General features: G+C 39.3%; 1 protein-coding gene across 14 annotated transcripts in view; it reads left to right on the forward strand.

The window, feature by feature from the left end:
- Nucleotides 1-12,752, forward strand: part of ZHX3 (zinc fingers and homeoboxes 3) — a 140,888-nt gene that overhangs the window by 42,013 nt on the left and 86,123 nt on the right. For 4 of the 14 annotated variants that reach the window (XM_050806642.1, XM_050806641.1, XM_050806643.1 and 1 more), the window contains one exon: nucleotides 9,686-9,789. The gene's annotated coding sequence lies outside the window, so the exon portion shown is untranslated. The other 10 variants (XM_050806640.1, XM_050806630.1, XM_050806639.1 and 7 more) reach the window with 5 other exon arrangements.

The following is a 12,752-nucleotide window of genomic DNA, read 5'->3' on the forward strand; positions in this document are numbered from 1 at the left end:
AGTCTTATAGTCTTCTGTATTTTCTGTATATCTACAATAAGTATATTCAGGAAAATATTGGTATTATTTTTTAAATTGCCAAGCTGTTCCACAAAGACGTATGAATGGCCAGTAATCACATGAAAAGGTTTAACCTCAGTAGTAATAAAAGATGCAAAGAATGCTCAATAACATGAGAGATGTTTATCAGACCCATATTTAAGTACGAAAAAATACCAATATGTGCAGTATGATCCCAGTATGGTTAAAATTGTGTGTGTGCACATGTGTGTGCATCAGAATGTTGACGGTGCTTATCTTTTGGTAGTGGATATTTTTTGGGTTATATAAGCTTTCCCCCAGCTATAATCTTTTTATTTTATTTTTCTTCAAGACAGGGTCTCTCTCTGTCGACCGGGCTGGAGTTACAGTGGCACAATCTCTGCTCACTGCAACCTCTGCCTCCCTAGTTCAAGCAGTTCTCCTGCCTCAGCTTCCTGAGTAGCTGGGACTACAAGTGTTAACCCCCAACACCCAGCTAATTTTTGTATTTTTAGTACAGATGTAGTTTCACCATGTTGGCCAGGCTAGTCTCGAATTCCTGGCCTCAAGTAATTCGCCCACCTCGGCCTCCCAAAGTGCAATCCCAGGTATAAGCCACCACACCCAGCCTCCCCTAGCTATAATCTTCTCTACTCCTTTGTATTTTCCAGTTTGCTTATATTGAAAGTGTATTGCTCTTGTAATCAGGGGAGTTTTTTTTCCACACTAAAATTAATCTTTCCATCCCTTACACTATTCTTTATGCTTTTAAAACATGTTTAAAATATTTAACATGGAGGGGGCCGGGCGCGGTGGCTCACGCCTGTAATCTCAGCACTTTGGGAGGCCAAGGTGTGTGGATCACGAGGTCAGAAGCTCGAGACCATCCTGGCTAACACGGTGAAACCCCGTCTCTACTAAAAATACAAAAAATTAGCCAGGCGTGGTGGCGGGTGCCTGTAGTCCCAGCTACTTGGGAGGCTGAGGCAAGAGAATGGTGTGAACCCGGAAGGCGGAGCTTGCCGTAAGCCAAGATAGCACCACTGCACTCCAACCTGGGCGATAGAGCGAGACCCTGTCCCAAAAAAAAAAAAAAAAAAAAAAAAAAAATAACATGGAGGGTAGGGCAGGAGAAATGTGAGAGAATTCTCTGTGTAATTCAGTATTAAGAATTAATTGAACTCAGTATAAATTTACACACTACCTTAAAGAGATTTAACTGTTTGTTTAAAGAGGTATATTTGAGTACATCAAATACTTTAAAAATATACCCTTTTCTCAAAATACTAGCCACATAGATGCAACATGATGGAAAACTGGCTTTGTGCCATTTAAAAAATGTTACAAAAATGTTTGTGTCATTTAAAAAAAGTATATAGTTGAATAAGTTAGTTTCTTTTTTTAAGAGATAGAGTCTTGCTATGTTGTCCAGGCTGACCTTAAACTCCTGGGCTCTAGCAATCCTCCTGCTTCAGCCTCCCAAGCAACTGGGACTACAAGTACACCCCACCTTGCCTGGTTAGTTTATATACGTTTTTGTCAAATGTTTATACTTATATAAACACCACCCCCAATCAGTATACAGAACATTTTTGCCACTCTAGAAAAGTTTCCTCCTTATGCTGTCTTGTCTGTCTTCATCATTCTATTGTGATTTTTACCACCATAAATTTTATCTTTTCTAGAACTCCACATTTTATTTTCTATCTAACTTCTTTTGCTCACCATGCTTTGGAGATTCATCCATTACATGTGTATCAGAAATGTATTCTTTTTTATTGCTGAGTAGTATTCCATTGTATGAATATCACAATTTTTAAAATCTATTCTTATGCTGACAGATATGTAGGATGTGTCCAGGTTTTGTCTATTTAAAAATTGGGGGTAGTTTGTAGCTATGTCATAAACCCCAGTGTGCTTTCTTTCTCCTTTTTTCTGTCTAGCAGGGCTTGTGAAGCAAGCATTTGCCCTGCAGTTAAGGGCTGGTTTCCAGGCGCTTATAACTAAGACCACCACAAAGAGAACAGAAAACAAAACTAAAGTGAGCCCGCCAAGTCCCAGGCGGACGCCTAAGAGTTCAGATCTTGGGCACAGAACGACAGGCCTGCAAATTGAAAACTCCCTTTACAGAAAGAAAAAAAAAAAAGAGCTAAGCATTGAGAGAGCTCAGGGTACCCAATTAGAGACCAAGAGAGCCACTACCACATTGGATCAAATCACAGCAGTTGCTTTGAGACAGAGAGGTTACTGAAAACGCTGAGCCTTGACTATACTGAGAGTGAGGAGGGGCACTTCCTCTCCCCAGCAGCCTTGCAGCAAATGTCCCTGAAGTGCCTTATCTGGGCTTCCTTCTGCAGAGGCTTCAGGCTAAGGAGTACTAGGATATACTCTTAAAGTACTTCCCTAACTGCTTTTCCAACATGAGCTACAGTTTAAAAAAAAAAAAAGGAAAACAGACTCTTAAGGGTGGGATTGGGGGATATACTTGATAACTGGAAAACCAAAAAAATCCCCCAGACTCAAGTGGCTATAATACATTCAGGTATTGAGCACACTCCGTAAGAGCAGGAATTCTGAGCTCTGGGTTTGAGAGGCCCAGGATGCCTCTTTCTGTGACAGACAGGGCACAGCACCTCCCCTCCTGTCTCATTCCTTGTAGAGTTCATTTTCCTCTATGCCACCACCAACCAAAGAGAATGTGGCCTTTATCCTGTTTCCTCGGACACTGCCTCTGTATCCAGCCCATCCTCTGAATTTTTGTTTGTTTGGTGTTTTTGTAAATTTATTTTTATTTTTTGTATTTCTTCTGTCCTCTGAATCTTCACACAGAGTTCAGGTTAACTGAGTGCAACTAGAGCTGAAGAAATGGAGAGGGAGAAGTACAGTCATTCAGTTAGCTTGTTGAAGACACTCTTAGAAGATGGGAAATTGTGTGGGCCCTGAAGATAGGACCCTCATTAGGCAGTGGTGTAAGACCAAAGAACAGGAAGCCCTCTCCACCTGCCGTGTTAGAAGGGCTTTCCAGTTCTGGAAGAATTTGTGGCAAAACTCATGCCATGAGAGTGAGTCTCCTATGGATGTTATGCTAACCAGCCTTGCTCACTGTGCTGATTGCTTGGCATCGGACTGAGCCAGCAAGAGTCTACCCTATGTCCATCCTAACCCAGTTCTCCTCATCACTGGACTGTTGTCTCTCTGTTGTGTCACTGCATCAGGTTTTTACCTGGTTACCTTCTGGCCCCCATTTCTTGCCTGGGCCTATTTTTTTTTTCCCTTGCCCTCTTCAACTTAAACTTTCTGGTGAAAACAAAAAATAAACATTGACTCAGAAATTCAAATTTTACATTAGCTAACATGCTCTGCCAAAGCACTGACCCCGAGCACCTGCCAGACGATATTTTTATTGCTTTTAGTTTCATTATAGGTGGCAAAATACATGGAATTGTATTTCTTTTTCCTAGGATTTGGTGGTTGTTTATTTCAACAGATGGTATTTTCTGACTGAAGGTATTTATAAACAGTTTCTTTTCTTTTCTTTTCTTTTTTTTTTTTGAGACGGAGTTTCACTCTTGTTGCCCAGGCTGGAGTGCAGATGGCACGATCTTGGCTCACTGCAACCTCCGCCTCCTGGGTTCAAGTGATTCTCCTGCTTCACCCTCCCGAGTAGCTGGAATTACAGGTGCCCACCTCCACGCCCTGCTAATTTTTGTATTTTTAGTAGAGACAGGGTTTCACCCTGCTAGCTAGGCTGGTCTCAAACTTCTGACCCCAGTCGATCCACCTGCCTTGGCCTCCCAAAGTGCTGGAATTACAGGCGTGAGCCACTGCGCCTGGCCCAGTTTGATTCTTAAGATCCTTTCTGATGTTGCTGGATCACCTTGGACTCTGAGTTTCATGTAGCTTATACATTGAAAGGAGGTGCAAACTGAAGCTTTGAAAAGTTGACACTAAACATCACAACTGAGGCAATCGCTGCCCCTCACTCAGACTCATAATCTACTGGTTTCAAATGACTTTTATTTTAGGGGAATATATACTTTCCTTGCAATTGCTAGTCTTATAAAACTCCACAGTGATTTTTCCTGGGTTATTGTGTTATTGTCAGTTCTAATTTTGATGTGTGAGCAAAAACCAAATTGTATCCAGCTCAAGTTACCTTTATAATGTCAAGTGATTGTTCTCTCACAGACTTTAGCCAAAAAATTTTAAAGAAAAGACTTGTAAAAGCCTTCCTCTCCAACCGACACCCTGTCCAATTATAGTTGATACTTTAAGCTCTGACTCTCAAGCTTCTGTGAGCAAAATCTTTGTCGAAGTAGCTAATGTTACATAATCAATTTGGGGGGATTTAAACTACATGAAAGAGTCCCTGATACCATTCTGTGAAGTCTGTTAAACAACTTAACTCTTATCAGTGAACAAATAAGCTTCATGCGTCTCTCTTCCTCTACTGGGAACTGAAGATAATGAAACTTAATTATAAGTCAGGAAAATGAAAATCCTTAAGTTCTGACCTTTTCCATAGGCCAAAGCAAATGAAATAGTAAGACACTACATAATTTACACTCATTCTCTGGAATATGAATTTTGGATTACCAGTGGCAAGTGTAAACTTCATATTTGTGACATACTCTGGGATATTAGTAAATTACCATAGAGATACAGACAACTAAAGAAATTAGTGTATCACCTTATCAAGGATGTTTTAAGATAACCTTAAAATTACATCATAGAATGGAAAGACATCCATGGATTAGAAGACTTAATATTATAAAGATGACAATACTACTCAAAGTGATGTAAAGATTCAGTGCAATCTCGACCAAAATTCCAGTAGCTATTTTTGCAGAAATAGGAAAGCTGATCCTAAAATTCATATAGAACTGCAGGGGACCTGAATAGTCAAAACAATCTTGAAAAAGAAAAACAAAGTTGGAGTATTCATGCTTCCCAGTTTCAAAAGATACTACAAAGCTACAATAATCAAAATAGGTGTAGGCATAAGAATAGACATATAGATCAGTGGAATAAAACTGAGAGTCCAGAAATAAACCCATACATCTGTGATCTTTGAGAGCAGTGCCAAGATGATTCATTGGGGAAAGGACAATCTCTTTAACAAATGGTGCAGGTACAACTGGATATCTACATGCAAAAGAGTGAAGTTGGACCCCACACATACTAAAATTAACTCAAAGTGGAGTGGACCAAAGAACTAATTGTAAGAGGTAAGACTATAAACTCTTAGAAGAAAACATAAGGGTAAATCTTCATGACCTTGGATTTGGTAATGGATTCTTAGAAATGACACCAAAAGCACAAGCAACGAAAGAAAAAAAAAAATAGACAAATTGGACTGCATCAAATGTTAAAATTTTGCAGCAAAGGACACTGTCAAGTAAGTGGAAAGGCAACCTGCAGAATGGGAGGAGATACCTGCAAATCTGTTAAGAGTTTTTTTTTTTTTTTTAAACAACTGAACAACAGAAAAGATAACCCAATGAAAATATGGGGAAGGGACTTGAATAGACATTTTCTAAAGATATGTAAATGGCCAAGAAACATATGAAAAGATTTCCTGGGTCTTTGGTCATTAAGGAAATGCAAATCAAAGCCACAATGATAGACCATTTCACACCCACTAAGATGGCCATACTTTAAAAACAAAAACAGAAAATTATATATATCGATGAGGATGTGGAGAAATTAGAACCTTGTACTTTGCTGTTGGGAAAGTAAAATGGTGAAGCCACTGTGAAAAACAGTAGTTCCTCATAGAATTCCATATAGAATTACCATATGACCCAGCAATTCCACTCCTGGTTATATAGCCAGTAATTGAAAACAGGTATTCAGATAACTACTTGTACACTCATGTTCATGGCAACACTATTCACAATAGCCAAAAGATGGAAACAACCCAAATGTCTGTCAGTGAATGAATGGATGAGCAAGATGTGCATCTATACAGTGGAATATTTTTCAGCCATAAATAGGAATGAAGTACTGATGCATGCTACAATGTAGATGAACTTTGAAACATTATGCAGAGTGAAAGAAAGCCAACCCAAAAGGTCACATATTGTTTGATTGCATTTATATGAAATCTCCACAAGAGGTAATTTTATGGAGACATAAAGCATATTAGTGGTTGTCAGGAGCTGGAGGAGGAGGAGTAGGAGGAGGAGGAATAGGAGTGACTGCTTAATGAATACAAGGTTCATTTTGGGGTGATGAAAGTATTTTGGAGCTAGGTAGATGTAATGGTTGCACAATATTGTGAATGTGCTAAATGTCACTGAATTGTACATTTAAAATGGTTAATATTTTATGTGAATTTTCAACTTTTTTTTTTTTGTGAATTTTCAACTTTTAAAATTACATCATATAGTTTCTGTGATCTCACAGATAACTGTAGCTTTGCTGTCATAGTTACCTTGTGACTGTTGGAACCCATGTGCTTTGTACATTGGGAAGTTCTTTCCAGCTCTGGACAGGAAAACATGAAGACAGATGATCCCAAGTAGGTTTCTCCCTAAACTAACAATTAAGGAATATAGTTTCACTTTTTCATTTTTATTTGTTGAAACTGGTAAAGCTTCTACCTTGAGTAGGTCTGGATTTTTTTTTTAATTTATCAGACCACATTGGTCTGATATTGTTTCCTTCATTTAATTTGAAAAAGCTTGTTTAAAATAACTTTATTTGGAGATGGAATAATTTTTTGGTTTTATGAAAATTTAAAGGAATTGTAAAAAGAATCTAAGACATACTTACGAAATTGCAGTCAAGTTTTTCTGGTGATTTTGTATGCTATACTGCTAGAGATTTTTGTGATACTTTCTAAAATCATTTCAAAAATTTTTTTTTGTCAGTGGCCTTGGTGTCAGGAATAAGAAAATTGTATTCAGATCTGTCAAGCAGAGCCTGTGCAAAAATGGAAAACATTAATTTTTTATTTTTATCTCATCTGTTTTGTTTTTTGAAGGAGGAGCTTTAGGCTATAGTCTGGCAAAGGATCTGAGAAGAGCTTCTTACTCAGAAAGCTAGAAGTGTTTTGCCAATTATTATGAAGCTTTTCTTTATGAATGAGACTGTTGCTTCTGGCCCGCAGTCAGTGCTGTTTTTGGAGACTTGTTTCTCCAGCAAATGTTGTCTTCCACACTCCTACCTGCTTCCTCTTATGATCCAAAATATGCCATCCAGACTAAAAATCTGTAGATGTGAAGCAAACAAAGCTAACTGGTTTATAGTGGATTGCACTCATGGTTTTTGGCATCATCTGAATCAACCAATCAACTGAACTCTAATGCCTTGGTTGAGTAAGGGTGTTGCAATTTTTAAAGTTAGAAGGGATCTGGCAAGCATAGGAAAATATCTGTCATGCCGACTATTTTTCTAAAGAAACTTTTGTAGGCCGGGCACTGTGGCTCACGCCTGTGATCCCAACACTTTTGGAGGCTGAGGCGGGCGGATCACAAGGTCAAGAGATTGAGACCATCTGGCCAACATGGTGAAACCCTGTCTCTACTAAAAATACAAAAATTAGCTGGGTATGGTGGTGTGTACCTGTAGTCCCAGCTACTCGGGAAGTTGAGGCAGGAGAATTGCTTGAACCTGGGAGGCGGAGGTTGCAGTGAGCTGAGATAGCGCCATTGCACTCCAGCCTGGGGGACAGAGGGAGACTCTGTATCAAAAACAAAAAACAAGAAACAAAACAACTTTTGTAGAGACTGTGGTCTGTCTCACTCTGGTGCCCAGGTTGGTCTTGAACTCCTGGCCTCAAGCAGTCTTCTTTCTCAGCCTCCCAGAGGATAATTTTCAAAAAATAAGCAAAGATGAGGTTTAAGTTAGAGAGAATTAGAAGTTGTTTTTCAGTAAATTATTAATAAGGATAAATTTTCAAGAGCTAATTCAACTAGACATTGAGCTACTTTAGGCATACCAGGACAGAAGTAGAAAAAGTGAAATAGATGGGTGACACTGTAGCTTACTGCACAATTATATTTGCCCAGGCACCCCTGGCTATGAACAGCAGCATCGTGCATAATCCTTTTTAATTTTTTTGAGAGGGAATCTTGCTCTGTCGCCCCGGCTGGAGTGCAGTGGTGTGATCTCAGCTCACTGTAAGCTCCACCTCCCGGGTTCGTGCCATTCTCCTGCCTCAGCCTCCCGAGTAGCTGGGACTACAGGCGCCCGCCACCACACCTGGATGATTTTTTTGTATTTTTAATAGAGACAGGATTTCACCATGTTAGTCAGGATGGTCTCAACCTCCTGACCTCGTGATCTACCCGCCTCGGCCTCCCAAAGTGCTAGGATTACAGGTGTAAGCCATTGCGCCTGGCCTTTTTTTTTTTTTTTTTTGGATGGAGTTTCGTTCTGTTGCCCAGCCTGAAGTGCAGTGGTGCGATCTTGGCTCACTGCAACCTCTGCCTCCCGGTTTCAAGTAATTCTTCTGCCTCAACCTCCTGAGTAGCTGGGATTACAGGCATGCACCACTATGCCTGGCTAATTTTTGTATTTTTAGTTGAGATGGGGTTTCACCATGTTGGTCAGGCTGGTCTCGAACTCCTGACCTTGTGATCTGCCCGCCTCGGCCTCCCAAAGTGCTGGGATTACAGACGTGAGCCACCGTACCCAGCCTTAACATAATGCTTTTCTTTGGGTAATTTACCTATTAAGTTTCCTCATCTGGGTGATTAGAATATAGAATCAACTTCATAGGGTCATTGTAAGGATTGGATTAATGTACTTAAAGCTCTTAGAACAATCCCTGATGCAGTGTAAAGCTAGATGTGTGTATGTTAAAGACATAAGACGATGGTGTTAAGAAGTTAAGAAGTCACTTTGGTGAGGGTTTTTTTTTTTTTTTTTTTTTTTTTTTTGAGGGGGAAACCTGTGTACATTCATAGATGCACATAGTCATGGTACAATAGTGTAGTGTACCAATGCCTAGACGTCTGTTGGAAGTTCTGAGACCTTCTGGTATACTCACTTTGGGACCATTTTACTGCTAATGAGCATCTCAACCAAAGAGAATTCTTCAAGTAAGAAATAAGAACTCAAAAGTAGTGGTTTTTCAACTGTTTCCCATGAAGCATCTCTGGTTGTCTGTTGGAAACATAGTTACTGTCTCATTCATTCACCAAAAGTGCCCATGATGAAATACAGGGGTAATGGTTAGAGACAGAGATGAAAACAGTTCCTTGGCCTGGAACTCACAGTCTGAGCCATTTTTGTACTTCTAGAATCCATACCAGGAAAACCCAAATGGAAGAACATCAGAAAATAGCACATTCTTGAAGTTATAAAGCAACACATCTGTTAATATTTCTGCCAAGCTATCTCAAACTTAGCTGGGAGAGAGAGATGGAAACTCATTGGTGGAAAGAGCGTTAAAATTACAGATTTTTGTCCTGATCTGTTATCAGAGACCAATGAGTTTGCTTTATTTCTGTGTTCTAGTTTCTACTAGAAATTTTAATAGTTTCAAATTGCTAGTTTGTATTTCGATAACCTCTTTTTGCCCTTGTCTCGCTGGTTTTTCTGTTTATGTATAGTTCTGGTGCAAATGAATTAGGAAAGGAGACTAATGAGATTGGATAACTCAGCCTCCTGAAATGTTTTCTCATGAAGTGATGATGCGCTGCTTCTTTTATAGGACTGAAATGCAACTGCAGAAGCAACATGCAACCTTTTAAAGATGCTTGTGGGACTGCATAAAGTGAAGAGGGAAACTGGAGAAAACAATGAAGTAAGGAAAAAGTATGTTTCCCGGGTAAATAACATGCTTGTCAGTTTTCCCAAGTTTCTTGCTACATCAATTACCGCAACTTTGTAATGCATAAGTCTTTATAATTATATTTAATCTTTGCATTGCTATTAAACATTATTTTCTCCTCCCTTGTTTTTTATTGCTGAACTCTTTCATCAAATCATTCTTTTTTGGATTAATCTAAAAATCTGCATTGAATCTACAACTTAGATGATTTCTTCAATCATTTGATAGGAATCTGTTATAGGTTGACCACTGAGATCATAAGAGTATCCTGTGTTGTGTCTCGGTGATGTACAGGGTGAGTCAAAGTGTCAGCTTTTAGTCTGAGTGCAGAACTTACACTTGATTGACTTGAAAAACTAGAAAACTAATTTGAATACCAATTATTCAAGCCATATTCTCAGGTTACAATATATGTGGCACTACACACATCTCTGGGATATGTGGAATAGGATACCTTAAAAAAAAATCTAGTGTATTTAATGATGGGCATATATTCACAATATACTATTAAAAAGCAGTTACAAAACATATTAAAATTTAAACCAGGAAAACCTTTTTTTAATGCTAAACTTCATATGGAAAACAAAGCACACTAGCAAATAATCATTGTAAGTAGACATAGCCTTCACTTGATGAAATAGATATGCCCTAGTAAGCTTTTTAAATAAAGCACATCTTTTACATTATTTTCCATTATTAAGAAACTTTCTCCAGTAAGCTGAATAAAAAATTTTAGAAGGAGTGAAAGAAATGGAGGCAGAGTCATTGATGATATGTGATGCTGGAAGTTCTGTACAACTTCCTTAGACAACTCCATGGCAACATCTCTTTCTTCTCCTTCACAAGCCTGGGGACCACCAGCCCGTGGGCATTTTCCCACAAGTGTAACTTCTGGAACTTTGTCTTGTGGTGGGCACCTTCCCTATGCTTCAGTAATGGATTGCTGCAGGTGTAATCTTGGGTATTCTTCCTTGATCGTTATTTAACTTTGAGTCTTAAAATTGAGTGAAACTGTTTAGTGGCTTTATATATCAATCCTCTAAACTAAAAATGTCCTAAGTTTCTTGTGTACACATCTCCTAGTGCTCACTCTCATACTGACTGCTTCATCACACTGGTCTCCTGGCCATGCTTCGGTCTGCCCAGAAATATTCCTGCTTTGGAGCTATTGTTCTTGTTCCCTCTGCCTGGAATCATCTTCTCCCAGATAGCCAAATGACTACTGCTCTCCTTCTTCAGGTTTCTGCTCCAAAGATGCCTTCTATGGTACCCTCAACTGAAAATGATACCTTACCATACCCTGGAATCACTCTATCCTTCTCTGTTTTTTCTATAGCATTTATCACCATCCAGCCACTGTAGATAAATTTGATTGGCTGTCTCCCTGCCTTCCCTTCACACCCAGTACCTTCCCTGCCTGAACTCCTCTTTGGGGGCAAGATTATCCCCAGAATCTAAACCAGTGCTGGACAATAGATGCTCAGTAAGTATTTGTTGAGTGAATGAATGAAGCATGCTTATGTTAGGAGGATTAAGAAGATTTGGAGATCATGTGATTGGATTGAAAATGATTAACAGGGAAAAAATTGTGGAGGAAGTATCTTAAACTGGATGTTAAAAGTCTGATAAACAGCAGGGCTTAAAAATCATTGTCAAAGATAGCTCTTTGATCTAGAAGGTAATTTAGAGCCACTTTAGGAATATAAATGGCAGATCAGATATTTATACTAAAAAAAGACATAAAATATTAAACAAATGTCTAGGAAAGCTATGGATGGTAATTGGGAGGTTTAGGCTAGGCGCGGTGGCTTACGCCTGTAATCCCAGCACTTTGGGAGGCCGAGGCAGGTGGATCTTTTGAGGTCAGGAGTGCAAGACCAGCCTGACCAGTATGGTGAAACCTCATCTGTACTAAAAATACAAAAAAAAAATTATCAGGCATGGTGGCAGGCGCCTGTAATCCCAGCTACTTGGGAGGGTGTGAGAATTACTTGAACCCACGAGGCGGAGGTTGCGGTGATCCAAGATCATGCCACGGCACTCCAGCCTGGGCAACAGGGTGAGATTCTGTCTTTAAAAAAAAAAAAAAAAAAGATTGGGAGGTTAACAAAAAGAGTTAGAGTGGTTCAGGTGAGACGTGACCTGAAAGAAGAATATCATGGTCAAGGTAGAGGAAACAGGTGGGCCCTAGAAATGCCTATTGAATTTGATAACTGGTAGGATGGGGACATTGCATATGATTGGAGGTTGCAGTGGAGGAAGGTTAATGGGAAGGTCAAAGTCAAACTGGAATCACTGAGAGTTTTCTTATATGTCAGTCTCTGTACCTACTACCTGGTGACACTGAACCATCTTGACTACAGCTTATCTCATTTTTGCCACTCTGCTTCTACCTATGAAGTATGATGTTTATTCTACACATCACGCTTTTTCTGTTTCACCTTTAAGGTCTTTTAAAATTAATCTTTCACTTTTAGAGGCACCTACCGTCTGACTCAGCAGTTTAATGTAGCATTTCTAGAAATTTATCTTACATATGACCTCATACAGCTATGCAGGTAATCCTAGAGTACCTCAGCCTCTATCAAATCCTCACGCATGCCTCCTACCCCATTAACACTTGGAAAGAGAATAATTGTCTATCGCTGCCATTGTTCTGTTGTGGCCATGGGTCTTGTCCCCCTCCACTGGTTCTGGTATTAATTGCCCACCTTTTTGCCTAAACTGCAGTGGACTAGAGACGTTTGTACAGGAGCTAACTATGTCTTCTCTCAGGTTTCTTCTTTTGAACATTTGTTCCTTATGGCAATCTTTCTCTACCCATTTGTGAATATCATGAATGGTTAATAGTAATACTTTTTTACTTTGTATTTTTAAGGCTATGTAGGTAATTAAGTATATAGTAGTGGGCATCTCTACTTGGCTGAACATTAAAATCACCTCAGAA

The sequence above is a fragment of the Macaca thibetana genome, chromosome 10 (genome assembly GCF_024542745.1).
Source record: "Macaca thibetana thibetana isolate TM-01 chromosome 10, ASM2454274v1, whole genome shotgun sequence".
NCBI classification, from domain to species: Eukaryota; Metazoa; Chordata; class Mammalia; order Primates; family Cercopithecidae; genus Macaca; species Macaca thibetana.